This window comes from Lygodium microphyllum, chromosome 11, assembly GCF_053477565.2.
Source record: "Lygodium microphyllum isolate KBCC chromosome 11, Lygodium_microphyllum_v1.1.10, whole genome shotgun sequence".
Classification (NCBI taxonomy): Eukaryota; Viridiplantae; Streptophyta; class Polypodiopsida; order Schizaeales; family Lygodiaceae; genus Lygodium; species Lygodium microphyllum.
Window position 1 is genome coordinate 151,810,116 of NC_141145.1, and position 13,337 is coordinate 151,823,452.

A 13,337-nucleotide genomic window follows, 5' to 3' on the forward strand; every position below is an offset into this window, starting at 1 on the left:
GATGGTTAGAGAGTTTTGAAGGAGCTACTCAAGGCACATGGAAACAAGAGAGAGCCACTTAGTGTGAATCCTCCTAACATCAAAGCAAGCCCAAGGTGGCTAGGACCACCACAATAGCCTCTCAAGCTATTAGAAAGACAAATTCATCTAGAAGGAATAACAAACCTAGCACATATAATTGGAAGCATCATTGGAGAGCCAGCACAAAGTCGTGATGGGTTCTCAAAGCATTGCTATGTCCTCAAGGGTTTTATGTGGAAAATTGTTGGATTTGGTTGCTAAAATCACCCACAAAGCCACCTCCACTAACCATTGACCAAGGTCCATCAAAATCCAAGAGAAATAGAAAGAGACCTAAACGCGGCTCTAGGTTAAGGATCAAGATACTTGTAGAGATACACATTGACAAGCTGGTGACCAAGTGGCTAGTTCTTGAGATGTCCGTATCCACAATTTTCGAAGTCCAACAGCCTGAAGCAATTGCTAATTCACAAGAGAACTAGTAATGATTGAGCAGTCACACTAAGTCAAAAAGAGGATACAAAGTACTCACTACCTAGTGATGTTACCAATGCTGAAATAGAAAGTCCAAGGAAGGTGAATATAGATCTCTCTAGTGTCGACAAGTACCAATCCATGGAAGTTGCTAGTCCTTCAAAACAGCTAATGTCTCCCAACAACTAAGAACCTTTGTCACCCAATCCAAAACAAAACATCCAAGAGCAACGGTTTAGTGTAGCTACTCACTATACTAAAACAAATCTACAATTGAAAGCTAAGAAAACATTACAGGATCAACAACCTCCCTCTAAGAGTATTGCCATTACTCTAGCAAGAGTATCAAGCATGCAATATCATACTTAATTTTAATTCTTCAAGTAGGCTACTAGTTTAAAAACGAGCCTTGATTTAAGCTTTGCATCTTAATAGAAAGCATATGGAGAGTTGGAAAATGCATGCTTGATGACAATCAATATCAATATTAACCTTGTTGAGAAGTGATAGAAGTTTGTTAAGGCACCCACTTATGTTGCCAAGTAGTATTGTAGAAATTGGGCCAATAATAAAAGAATAAGAATGTATGGTAGTGCTCCATGATTTAGAGATTTGGTACTTCAAACTTTGTATTTTGCTCCTAATGCTTCTTCCCCCTTTAGCTAACGGCTGTCCAAGCACATTTTTAGCGGTCCATTGAGAGACGAATCTAAGTGATGTCGCCCGGCACTCCCATGTAATGTTATGAGGTTTGCCACCTAGGGTTTCTTGAGTCCACCTAGCAACGGAACGTTCATGGCCGAACCCACTAGGACCGATGTGGGAGCTCTCACTCAACCTCCAAGACCCACGGACCGCTTATTGTTTCAAGTGTTCCAAGCTGAGCACTAATGGCTACCTCTCACATAATCGATGCGCCATCCATATCTACGGGTGTAGTGAGCTTACCTTCATGCCGATCGAGTTATCTCCTCTCCTGCACACTCCGGTAGCTCCACGATCCAAGTGCAAGCTTCAAGCAAGCTCCATCCTCAAGCTCCATGCTCCAAGCTCCATTGTCGTGAGCAAGACAAGAGAAGAGAAGAGAAGAGAAGAAGAGAGGAGAAGATGGAGAGCTTCTCCTCCTCGATCCCTCATCCTCACACACTCACTCCCTCACACTCTCACACTCCCTCTCTCAAGCACAAGCCCAAGCAAGCAAGAAGAAGAAGAAGAAGAGAGCTACTTTTGGCCACACACAAGAATGAGCTTCTCATTCACTTTTCAACTTTATATACAAAACCCTAAATCCCTTTTGGGCGGTCATCCCCTTTTTCCCTTTTTTACATGGCCGGCCGTAGACTAGGCCCCTTTTTCCCATTGTCCTTTTATCTTCCTAGCTTCCTTTCCACTGCCCATCTACATTTACAAATTGCACGCGCTCCTTGAATTAAACCATGATGCGCTTGCGCTCTTTTACAAAAGTTTTGACTTGTACTTTTCCTTGTGCGCCTTTCTCCCTTATTTAGGACTCTTCTCCTTGTGCGTCTTTGTCTTCCGTTTCTCTTTGCCTTGGCCTTTGTCTTTGTCTTCTGCTTTAGCTTTTCCGAATTTTCCACCTTCATTCATTTGAGGGTTAACATTACCCCCCTCCTAGACGAGTGCCAGTCCCATGGCACTCACCATCGTAGGTAGCAAGCGTTTAGCATGCACCGAAGACGTGGGTGGCAAGGATGTCAGTGGTTGCCATGGCGGAGTGTTGGTAGTGGTGGGGAGGAAGGTCATTGGGGGCACATTGGTGGGTTGAGTGGTAGGTGGTAGGGAAATGGGAGTTGGTGGTAGGGCTGTTCTTTGGGGGGGTTGCACTAATGGAGTACAAGTGGCAGTTTGTTGGGGATTCTGTACATGCTGATTCTTGGCAGGCTTACAGAGTGATAAGGATAGGAATTCAGAGTTGAGTGTTGATGAAGAGCGAACGACACCTTCGTTGGAGTCTTCAATACCTACAATTGAAAACCTCTCATGTGGTCTTTCCCTAAGGGGTAGTGCTAGTCTTTTCATCGTGCATAAGACATATTTTGATTAGTTTGGGAGACAGGTCGAACTCTAAGCAAGCTGAGAGTATTATCCTGCACTTGAGGACCCAAACTGTGTATATACTTCGGTGCAGATATTATGTGAGTGCTCGTGCATACTTAGATATTACATAGTTAGAAGACCGCGGGCTAGTTTCTCGTAACAATGTGTTGATGTAGCAAAGTTGTCCATGTTGAGAAGAAGTACACGTGAATGTATATGAGACATCCTTTGCATTGTGACTGCACGACGTAGCATAATTGAATACAGGGACACCGCACTTTCGGTAGCTGGAAGCTATTGGACTTTCTTGATGAGGACGGTGTACATTTCATGGCCAATCGTGTGGTGCTTACCACAATTGATTGCAATGGTATTAAGAGAGAGTACAAGAGGGAATTGTGCAAGTGGGTCAGGGTGACAGGTCTAACCATAGGCGAGACAAGCTCCCTAGGTATGTCCTGCCCTTGATGTGCCCTGAACAATTGTGGGTGATGCTAAAGGGCTAGGGGACTAGGGACGGAGCCAGTCGATCAAGGTCACTGGATGTACCTAATTCGAGGACCCCTAGGTGCTGTGCTGTGATTATGGGTGCTTTTTTTTGTTCGTTTCTTTTCTTTGTTTTTTCTTTTTTCTCTTTTTTTTTTCTTTTCTTTTTTGTTGCTTTTTCTTGTGCTTTTTTCTTTCTTTCTTTCTTTCTTTCTCCTCTTTTTTTTTTTGTTGACTTCCCTGAGTACAACCATTGCAATTTGTTGAGGCTATCAGTCTTTCAGTGGGTTGGAAAATGTCAAGCTTCGAAGGCTCAAGAAATGGATATTACAGTGATGATTGTGCCCTAGCCTCGTTGTTAGAGAAACAGTTGTTGAGATGGGGAGATACACTTGAGATATTGCAAACCTCTTTGCGAGACACGATGTTGGTACAAGTGAGGTAACGACTGCCGTGAGCCAACTATAGAGCTTGACCCAAAAAGGGAGTGTGGCCCATGAATGTGCGTGGGGCCATGCAATGTGGGTGGTTGGCAAGGGTGATTTTTACTTTCGGCAGCGTGGCTTTGTCGCGGCTCTTTGTGGGGTCAATGGTCTTGCAGTGATCGGGCATTGAACACTTTCGCACAAGGACCTGTATTATCATGCATCCACTTGTCACTTCGTGAGAGTATATGCTCGCTTGTGTTAAGTGCATCGAACGAATGCAATCATGATAAGACATAATTTTTCAGAATTCTATGATGTCTATTGGGATGCCTATTTCATTGCTTGTTAAGGTCGCATTCATTAACGAGAAGTGATGGGAATGTGTACAAGTGGGGATCTTGCCCCTTTACTCATCAAAAAACAAAATGTTCTGGCATGCTAACTTGTCGAGCTACTTGTACATCATAGGGATTTAGTTGATAGGTACGAGGCGAGGTGAGTCTGGTTGGCTAGGCGACCGGAGCAGTGCTAGTGTGGGGCTCCCGTGAGGTTGGGCAGGGAACATGTCGGCCGAGACATGAATGGTGTAGTCCTGGGTCGCTACCGTTTCCATAATGTCTTTAAACAATTCATTAAATTCTACCCTATCCCGAGCTGCCCTTTCTGTCTTTGAGCATCTGTGCCCGAGTGTACGTTGGGGGTTTGTGCCATTGGTGTTGCCACATTGTGTGCGCCTCCTCGAGCGTCCGCTCCCCTGGCCCGTGGGTTCTTCGGCCTTAGTGGGCATGTAGCGCATCGGCGGAGGGGCGTGTGCTGCATGTTCCCGTCGACTGCGGAGAGCGTCCTTGCAAGCTAGCTGCCCTTGGTTCCTCATGTTTTCCTTGCGGGGGGGTCTATAAAGTGTGAATCAATGATTAGGATTTGTCACATGATAAGACCATTCATATGTAAGGGATTATAGTGCAAATTATCAAGCGCATAGGATGAGAAGGGGAGGGGTGGGGCATGCAGTGCTTGTTGTAGAGGGATGGCCCCCGTGATGTATATTTAGCCTCCTTCCATTAGCATATCTTGGTTCACACCGAGTTACCTCGGCTGGCGGTCATGGATTTAGGCAAGGCTCCTCCGTGGAAGGATAGACCGGAAAGGGAAGAAGGTGTATAGAAAGGGACTATACCTTGTCTACACCATCAAAGTTGTTGGTCAAGGCTTCCTATGATGGTAATGTGGGTTGTATGCCCTTCACTTGGAGGTGGGGATGGTCACACGGCTTTTAAATGTGTGATGAGAGGAGGACTTGAGAAGCTTAGCCTGTCAGACCCAACTCTTCTCCCTGCGCTTGACTATCATTGCTTGTGTGTGTTGATATTGTTTATTCATGGTGACACAAAAATCAGTGTTTATTTATATACATATTTATGAATCCATGTCACTTCACGAGGATAAGAACCAATTGAAGAACTCACGGTTGTACTGGAGCATGGCACACTCATCCAGCACTCGTGGCAGCTTACTTAGTACCAATAGATATTTTGCCACATCGAGCAGCATGGAGCCTTGTCCGAGTCTACTGGCAATGTGTAACTCCTCCTCAGTGAGAACCTTATCAATCAAAGGGCTCTCTAGGCTAGTTGCAGCTAAGTCCGTACCCCGAATGCCAGCTAGCACTCGAAGGAAAGTTGGTGCCACATAGGTTGGGTCTCTTTGAGACCGCCATTTGGTCAATCGCTCCTCAGAGACTGTCATGATCCAAGCCCCTAGTTCGGCCATTGCAACACGGTTCTCACACCAACGCTGTTCAAATTGACTTCGGCCCTTTGTTAGTCGCTTTAGTTGCTCTATGTCTACGAGATTCGGTTGGCAGAGCACTTCATTGAACGTGACAGTTAAGCACAGTTCCTCGGCTTTCTCATCAGAGATGAGTCGCATGCGTTCATGCAGAAGCCTATCGTAGTGCTCGTTAAGATGTTCTTGCTCCTCCCAGGATAGAGAGAAGGGCAAGTAATCTCCAAGGTGTCCCTTGGGGATTGTGCCCACGTCCACAAGGACGTAGACTCGTGCGAACACCTTGAGCTTAGCATCCAACCCAACTAAGCATTCTGCGACACTTCTATGTTCAACGAGGGCTTGCTCGGTTGCCATCTCATGCAAGGTTCTAGGAATTTGTCTAGGCTTTAGCATAGCTGGGGGTTCGGGCCTAGATGAGCAAGATTGGTCAACGCTAGGATTGCTTATGCTCTCAGGGATTGTGCATTTTTCCTGAGGTTTTGCTGCTATTTGTCATGGTTATTCTCGGATGTGACTGGTATAGATTTGTCACCCTGTTGTGACGACGTTGTATCCACTCTTGATTGATCGATGTGAGTTCTATTGTCGGTGGATCGAGTATTGAAAGCAACTGTTGATGGCAACGGCTGCTTTGATTTTTCCGAGCACACAGATGTGACTGAGGTTTCACCGCTATCAAGAGAGACATCAATGGGTTCATTGGTGGATGGACTTGATGCTTTATTCCCCAGCTCTCCATCGCTCTTGGTATCAATGCTCTTGGGATCCACAACCACCTGTGATTGCTGTTGTCTTCGTTGTTTTCTCCTATTTTTCCTGGTCAGTGAAGGTGCATCTCTCAACGACTCAGGACCCTGGACTAGGTCAACCATTGATGTGCTTGGTTGGGCCTCAGCATTCTCTTTCTCTACTGTGTCCTTATGGGACATGGCCGTGGCCTGCTGAATAGCTTCACTAGGTTGTGAGAGCACAACTACCTCCCTTTTCGGAGAGTCTAGCTCTTCAGTCAACTCCCTTGAGTTTAACTCCTCCAGCCTAGGCTTTAGGCACTTTGAAAGTGCTGGAGTTGTCGAGGAAGTTGATTGCGACACCTCCTCCATAGGTAAACTACTAAGGACACGTTCCACAAGGGGCATTGTCACAGCTAAGGGCTGCGACTACTGTGATCCCTGATTGGAAGTAGTAGCAGCTAGTTTAGTGGGTTGGCTACCCTTGGTGGATTGCGGTGCCAAGTCCCTAGGGCGATTGGAAGTGGCCGTGTTTTTTGTTGCCCTTTGAGCATTCATCTGTGTAGATCGAACATGAGTTGATCTAGTCACATTAGGTTGCTCATGCATATCCTTGGGTCGAGAGCTACAGATGGCATCACGTCCCACCTCTTGGACATTTGGAAGCTTAGATGGAGATAGAGATTGGAATTGAGCAGTTTCCCTTGACAACCGCTGTCGTGCTTCCTGTGTCCGTTTGGAAAAAGAGGATGTAGGAGATCTAGGACTCTTAGGTGGACTTGGCACTGGTTGAATGATTTGCTCGAGGCTATTAGACGATTGTGCCATTTACTTTGTTGAGCGATCAGCCTTGCCTTGAGCAATGTTGTGCCTATGATGTTTGTTCTCCCCTTGGGAAATCAAAGGCTCATTGGGCATTAATGGCTTTTGTGCACGCTCAATGGTTACATATGACATCTGCTTATTAAGCATGCTAGGTTGAGGCTCTTTCTTTCGAACACTCATGTCTGGTTTCTTGCCTCGAGACCTAGAGTTTCTCTTAGATTTCCTCCTGTGCTTCGTTGCTTTTGATGCACTCTGGCTTTGCATCTTAATAGAAAGTACATGGAGATTTGGAAAATGCATACTTGATGACAATCAATTTCAATATTAACCTTGTTGAGAAGTGATAGAAGTTTGTTAAGGCACCCACTTATGTTGCCAAGTAGTATTGTAGAAATTGGGCCAATAATAAAAGAATAAGAATGTATGGTAGTGCTCCATGATTTAGAGATTTGGTACTTGAAACTTTGTATTTTGCTCCTAATGCTTCTTCCCCCTTTAGCTAATGGCTGTCCAAGCACGTTTTTAGCGGTCCATTGAGAGACGAATCTAAGTGATGCCACCCGACACTCCCATCTAATGTTATGAGGTTTGTCACCTAGGGTTTCTTGAGTCCACCTCGCAACGGAACGTTCGTGGCCGAACCCACTAGGACCGACCTAAAATTCGGGTTCCTAGTGATCAAGGTCTTCTGATAGCATCTTAGCGTCGGTGGGTCCTGGACATCCTACTTTATACAAAGATACCCAGGCCGAAGCAAACCCATGCCGCACTAGGTTCAAAGAGAATGGGAAACGAGAGGGATGCGCCGCTCAACCTCTCTACCCGTAGTGCATAGTCCCATTCTAGTCCCCTAAAACATCATGAATCGGGTTCTAACCTAACAATTTCTAAGGGTTGGATGTCGGTAAAATGTTGTGAGAAGCCCCCCAGTTCTCTGCGACCACCCTACCATAGGACGGACCCATTGGGGGTTTCACCCACCCGCTTCCCTTAGTAGATCTTCTTTAGTTATCTAATTAGGTCCTATCACATTTATGTGTGACATTTAAAATCACCTTCCTTAATTAAGCCTTTTAAGGAATAGGGATTGTTTGCGTAACTTATAGCACTGACACAAAAACAGAGCAAACAAACCTTTGACAAACAAGTTCAAGCATATTCCTTAACTTATCTTCATGTTAACCTTTGTCTCCTGCCCATATAGGAGGATTTATATTTCCCTTCTGCCCTGCAGAAGTAACTGGTCCATGGCACCACAAATTCCATCCTTTATCTAGAATAGGATATTCCAACACTAGAGACATTGGGCCCACGACCATCTTCAACTCCATTCCGAACTGGCAAGGGGTGTCCAGAGATCCACCTAACCCACAAGTGCCCTAGGAGTGAAATATCATTTCCGTGGTTGGTCTTTTCACCACTCAGCCTCCTTCAGAATCAAGCAGTGCCCTTCTCAGGTTGAAGCACGATGTGACCTTGGAGATGATCCAACCGTGCAAAATATCATTTCCTTAATTAATCCGGTTAAGAATCAAGTACAAACAAGGCATTCCACCCTAATATCATTGTCCAAGAAAGCATTCATTTATTCCCATGGCAACTTGTCATTATAGATCCTTGCCATGCATTTACCATCAATCACAAGCACTTGGAATAATCATCGAAACCACAATCCAACAATCAATTTAATGCAAAATCATTTAGGATGTTGTTTGATTAACCAACAAAAACAATGGTATCTTTTTCTAAACATTGCAAGAATAGTCGCGATAACATTTCCATCATGTATTTGCTCTCCCCCTTGGGATCAGGAGCAGTTCTATGTAAAATTTACTTAACACACCCTTCTTTCAGCTAAGGCATATGTTAAGGTTTCAAATACTTTACAAGACATAAGTTCTATTAGTCACTTACATTGATCGCCCCATCCTTCTTCCCAACAAGTACAAAAGCATCGATCTTTCCTTTGACTTACGGTTTCCTAATTCCTTGAGCTCTTCATTTGCCCTGGAGTTGTTGTTGCATCTAGCCCAACCCCAAATAGGATGGATGAACATAGTTGCTATCGGGTGGATCTCGAGGCGTCTTAGTTTTAATCCTTAAGGTCGTTGTTTGTGTTAACTACGCACATAATCACGATCCCAATGAATTAACAAATTTGTGATATTAGCGAGAGCTTGGGCAAAGATCTTAGAGATTCGAGATTGAATTTCCCCTAGGCTAGATTACTTACCATGCAATCTATCAAGCGTGCAAGCTACAACATACTTTTAGTGTGGGGAAATACATATCTATTATTTTCACGAAAAGGAGAGTCGACAATACCTTGGAATGCTATTACGCTATGTATGAATTTGTCACATAGCATCTAGATGCAATTTACTTCTCTTGATACCCACGATTTGCAAACTCCATCTTTCGAATATATGAGATAAACCTATCCCTTTCCATGACTTGTTCTTGTGCAGCATCTAATGTACCTCATGTAGGAATCAAAACAAACATCTTATTAGTTTGGAAATTTATTTCTTACGATTGGTATCGCAATTGGATTAGTAGTGATGCCCTTGCCTGAGGGTTCGTTGCTCGTTGAGGGATGCTTATTTGCACGTGACACTTTTTGCTTGGGGGCCATCCTTGGTCTTCTCCTCTTTTAGACACGACTCACACAAGACTTCAGCACTAGCCACTTGCTCAAGAAGAGGGTCAATTAGGGAAAATCGGCTTGCAGATTAGGGGATGAGACCGGGGGAGAAGGAAAATAGAAAATGTGTGTCTCCACCCTCTAAGGAGGGAAAAGGGAGGAGGAGCCTTGGAATATTCTTTTCATCTCTCTCTCTCTCTCTCTCTCTCCCTCTCTCTCTCCCTCTCCCTCTCTCTCTCACCCTCTCTCTCTTTCTCCCTCTTTTTCTCTCACCCTCTCTCTCTCTCTCTTTCCCTCTCTATCACCCTCTCCCTCCCTCCCTCCCTCCCTCTCTCTCTTTCTCTCTCTCTTTCTCTCTCTCTCTCTCTCTCTCTCTCTCTCTCTCTCTCTCTCTCTCTCTCTCTTGCCCAGGCTGTTTAGGCCTCTTCCTATTGCATAGGGGGGAGAAAGGGAACTAGCTTTAGTGTAAGCTCCAATTACTGTAGAAGATGCCATTACAATACTTTTAAAGGTGGTAAGAAATGTGTTTCCAACTCTTCTAACTACTCTAACAAATGTATCAAATCCTACACTTGAAAGTTTCATTCAATCTTGTTTGGATGAGGAGAAAAAAACCAAGGTTTATAGTGAAGCATCTACTTGAGCCTCTCATGACGAACACCTTGTTCATACCATTTCCACTAAATGTTTATTCTACAATAAAAAGGGACGTATTATAAGCAACTGCTAGAAAAAATATCCCAACAAGATGAAGTGCAACAAATGCAAACAAACAGGATACATCACTAGTAAATGTCCTAACTCCATTGAAGCACCAAAAGAATTGGAGGCCAACTATGTCTTCATGCACTTGATGATCAACTCTTCTAAATATGTAAATCCTCTACCTATAAGTACTCTTGTAGCATGATTTATAAAGGCACTTCCTTCAGTGGGGGGATATCTCTATGCCATGTAATTCAATGTCACTCTGGCACCGAGGGGAGGTGTTGAGAGATAGGCATGTGAATCCATTGTATCCAAGGGTGGATAAGGATAGATGAGTATGAATGGATTGGAGGGCAAGGGAAACTGAAAGGTGAGAAGGATCAAAGCTTGCTTGGAAGTGAGCTGTGGTGGAGAGCAAGAGCAAGAAGAGAGAGAGACACACAAATGGGAACTCCAACAGTCACAATGTGTGACCAGGCCTTCCTTTATTCAAACTATCACTAAAAGAATAAAGAATAAAGTGACGATGATGGGCGCCCGCCACTTGTAGTGTGCAGTGGCAGGTATTGTCAATGTAGTAATACATGGGTGGCTAGGCAAAGGCACCTTTACCCCCAACAACCTCCCACTTAAATGTGAATCTGCCCCAGTGAGGAGTGAAAAGAAAAAGAAAAGACAATACAATGTACACATGTACAACAGGATGAGGAAAAACGTCATCTCATCCAACACCCATCAATCTCCTAAGGAAGGCAAAGTGCTCAGTAGTGAGGCTTTTCTAAGCAGATCTGTAGGATTTTCGTCGGTGGAGATGTTGACAAGGTCAACAGACTTGTCCTCCACGACCCCACGTATGAAGTGATACCTCACCTCAATGTGTTTCGTCTTCGCATGGAAGACCGGATTCTTGGCTAACTGAATAGCACTCATAGAATCCGAATGTAGCGTATCAATCCCAAGGTCATGAACCAAATGGCCCAACCATATGGCCTCCTCGCAAGCCTCAGTGGTCGCAACATACTTGGCCTCACGGTAGAGAGAGCCGTACACTTCTGAACCCTGGACATCCAAGAAATAGCACCTCTAGCATAGGTAAAGACATAGCCAGAAGTGGACTTCCTACTATCTACATGTCCTGCATAATCGGAGTCTATGTAGCCCACAACTCCTGTATCCTGTCTGCCATAGCAAATACACATATCTGTTGTGCTCCTCAGGTATCTCATGAGGATTTTGTCTTCCATCAACCATACATGAAGCAATAGAGCATCAATGGAGTTTATGGAAGAAGAGTATGTTGCAGGGAATTCAATTTCAACAAAGAGAAATGCAGAGAATAGTTTGGCAAGTGTGGCAAACATTTTGGCAAGTGCGTCAAATGATATTAGGGAAATGAAGATGGGCATTGACAAACTCATTACTCTCTTTGATGTATGGCTACCACCTACAGCAGTTTCCAATGTCTCAAGTCCTTCCACTTCTGACAACTACGGTCAGCAATGTCATGATACTTCAGTGAATGAGAATGTATCTCATGGCAACTCAGCATATGAACCATATAGCACTTCTCCCTCATATGAGCAACATTTTGGCAGATGTCTTGAACAAAATGGATGCTATACTTCATGTCATGATGAGCAAAATGGGTATCATTCAAATCATTTTAGTCAGCAACAAGATGATGTTTCTTATGACAATTTTGATCAAGAATATCATGCATGTATTCCTTACCAAAGCAATTGCTATCATGGTTACTTCAAGGAGGATATAATGCTTGTGAAGATTCTTTTGTTTATGAATAGCATGTACATACATTTGGACAGCATCATGATGTATTTGATTAGCCTTCTCATCATGATTACCATGTTTTTCTTGCAAGATTTCATCCACATGACCCTCAGGACACGACGCGGTGATGTGTGCCTACGGGCCATGTTACTTGTGGGGGTTTCACATGCGGACCCGTGGGACCAGGTATGCACCGTCACATTCAACAAACCAGTCTTCATCATCTTCCTTCTTGCTATTTGCATCTCCTGCATCATCCTCAAATAGATCCCAGAGGTCTTTCCTCATGAGATGGTACATTGTCTTTTCTTTCTAGGCATGAAAGCCTTCAATATTGAGTTTGAATATTTGCTCAAGTTCAGACATTTTGAAGGAGGTCTTACCACGAGTATACTCGGGCAGTGTCTATCCTTTTACAATGAGATTGAAGCTTACAAGGGATTTAATCAGTTGGGCATTCCACATTAAAAATCTTCATGTTTGTCATTGCAAGAACTGAAGCAAAACCAACAAATGAATTGTTCTTAGATGTGTCAAGAAACATAGGTGCCAAGAAGTACTAGGTTAGTATCAAGAGATACTAGCTTGATTTTAGGTTTAATGTTACCTGATTTCAAGTGGTCTTCTTGATCTTCAAGTGGGTTGCTCTAGATCTTCTTCTTGAAGTTTTCCCCTATTGGAACTGATCAAATATAAATGATAGAAACTCCAACTGAGTGAGAAGGATGAGAAATTGAAGAGATTTTTGAGCTTGAAGTTCAATGCTATGGAGTCTTTGTTTAAGGGTTTTCTACAGATTTGTTTTTTTTTATTGTAGCAAGAGCTACAATGGATCATTTATCACAATACTTATGTGGGAGATAGCTTATATATAGGCCTTCAAAAGTCCTATATGTGCAAGGTGAATCGTGGCGCGCAGAGGTAGATCATGCCATATGACAAGAATCAAGCGCAAAATGACAACAACGACAAAATCATGCAATGTTGGCTACTTCGTGCATCAATCGACTCAATTTTTGTGATGGGATGAAGCAACTTGAACTGTAGAGAAAATCCATAGAAGAAATTGAGTCAAGATATGACCTATAGAAAGAGTTATGAAGGATCCAAGTGTTGCATGTCTAGTAGTCTGGGCTATGGCTGCCAAACAATGAGTGTGAGATTCAAGTGAGAAACTAAAGTCATGCATTCAAATTGAGTTGACTTAAGGTTGAGCAAAGCTGAGAGGAGTGAGAGGAGAGTTGAGCCATGCTCAATTGAGCTCTGATACCATGTTGAAAAACATGGATCTAGAGCATGGCAGCTATGGAGGTTGGAAGATGAAGACCAGATTCATAGTGACATGGACAATGAATAGACCAACTATTACACAAGCGAATTAGGTTCCAA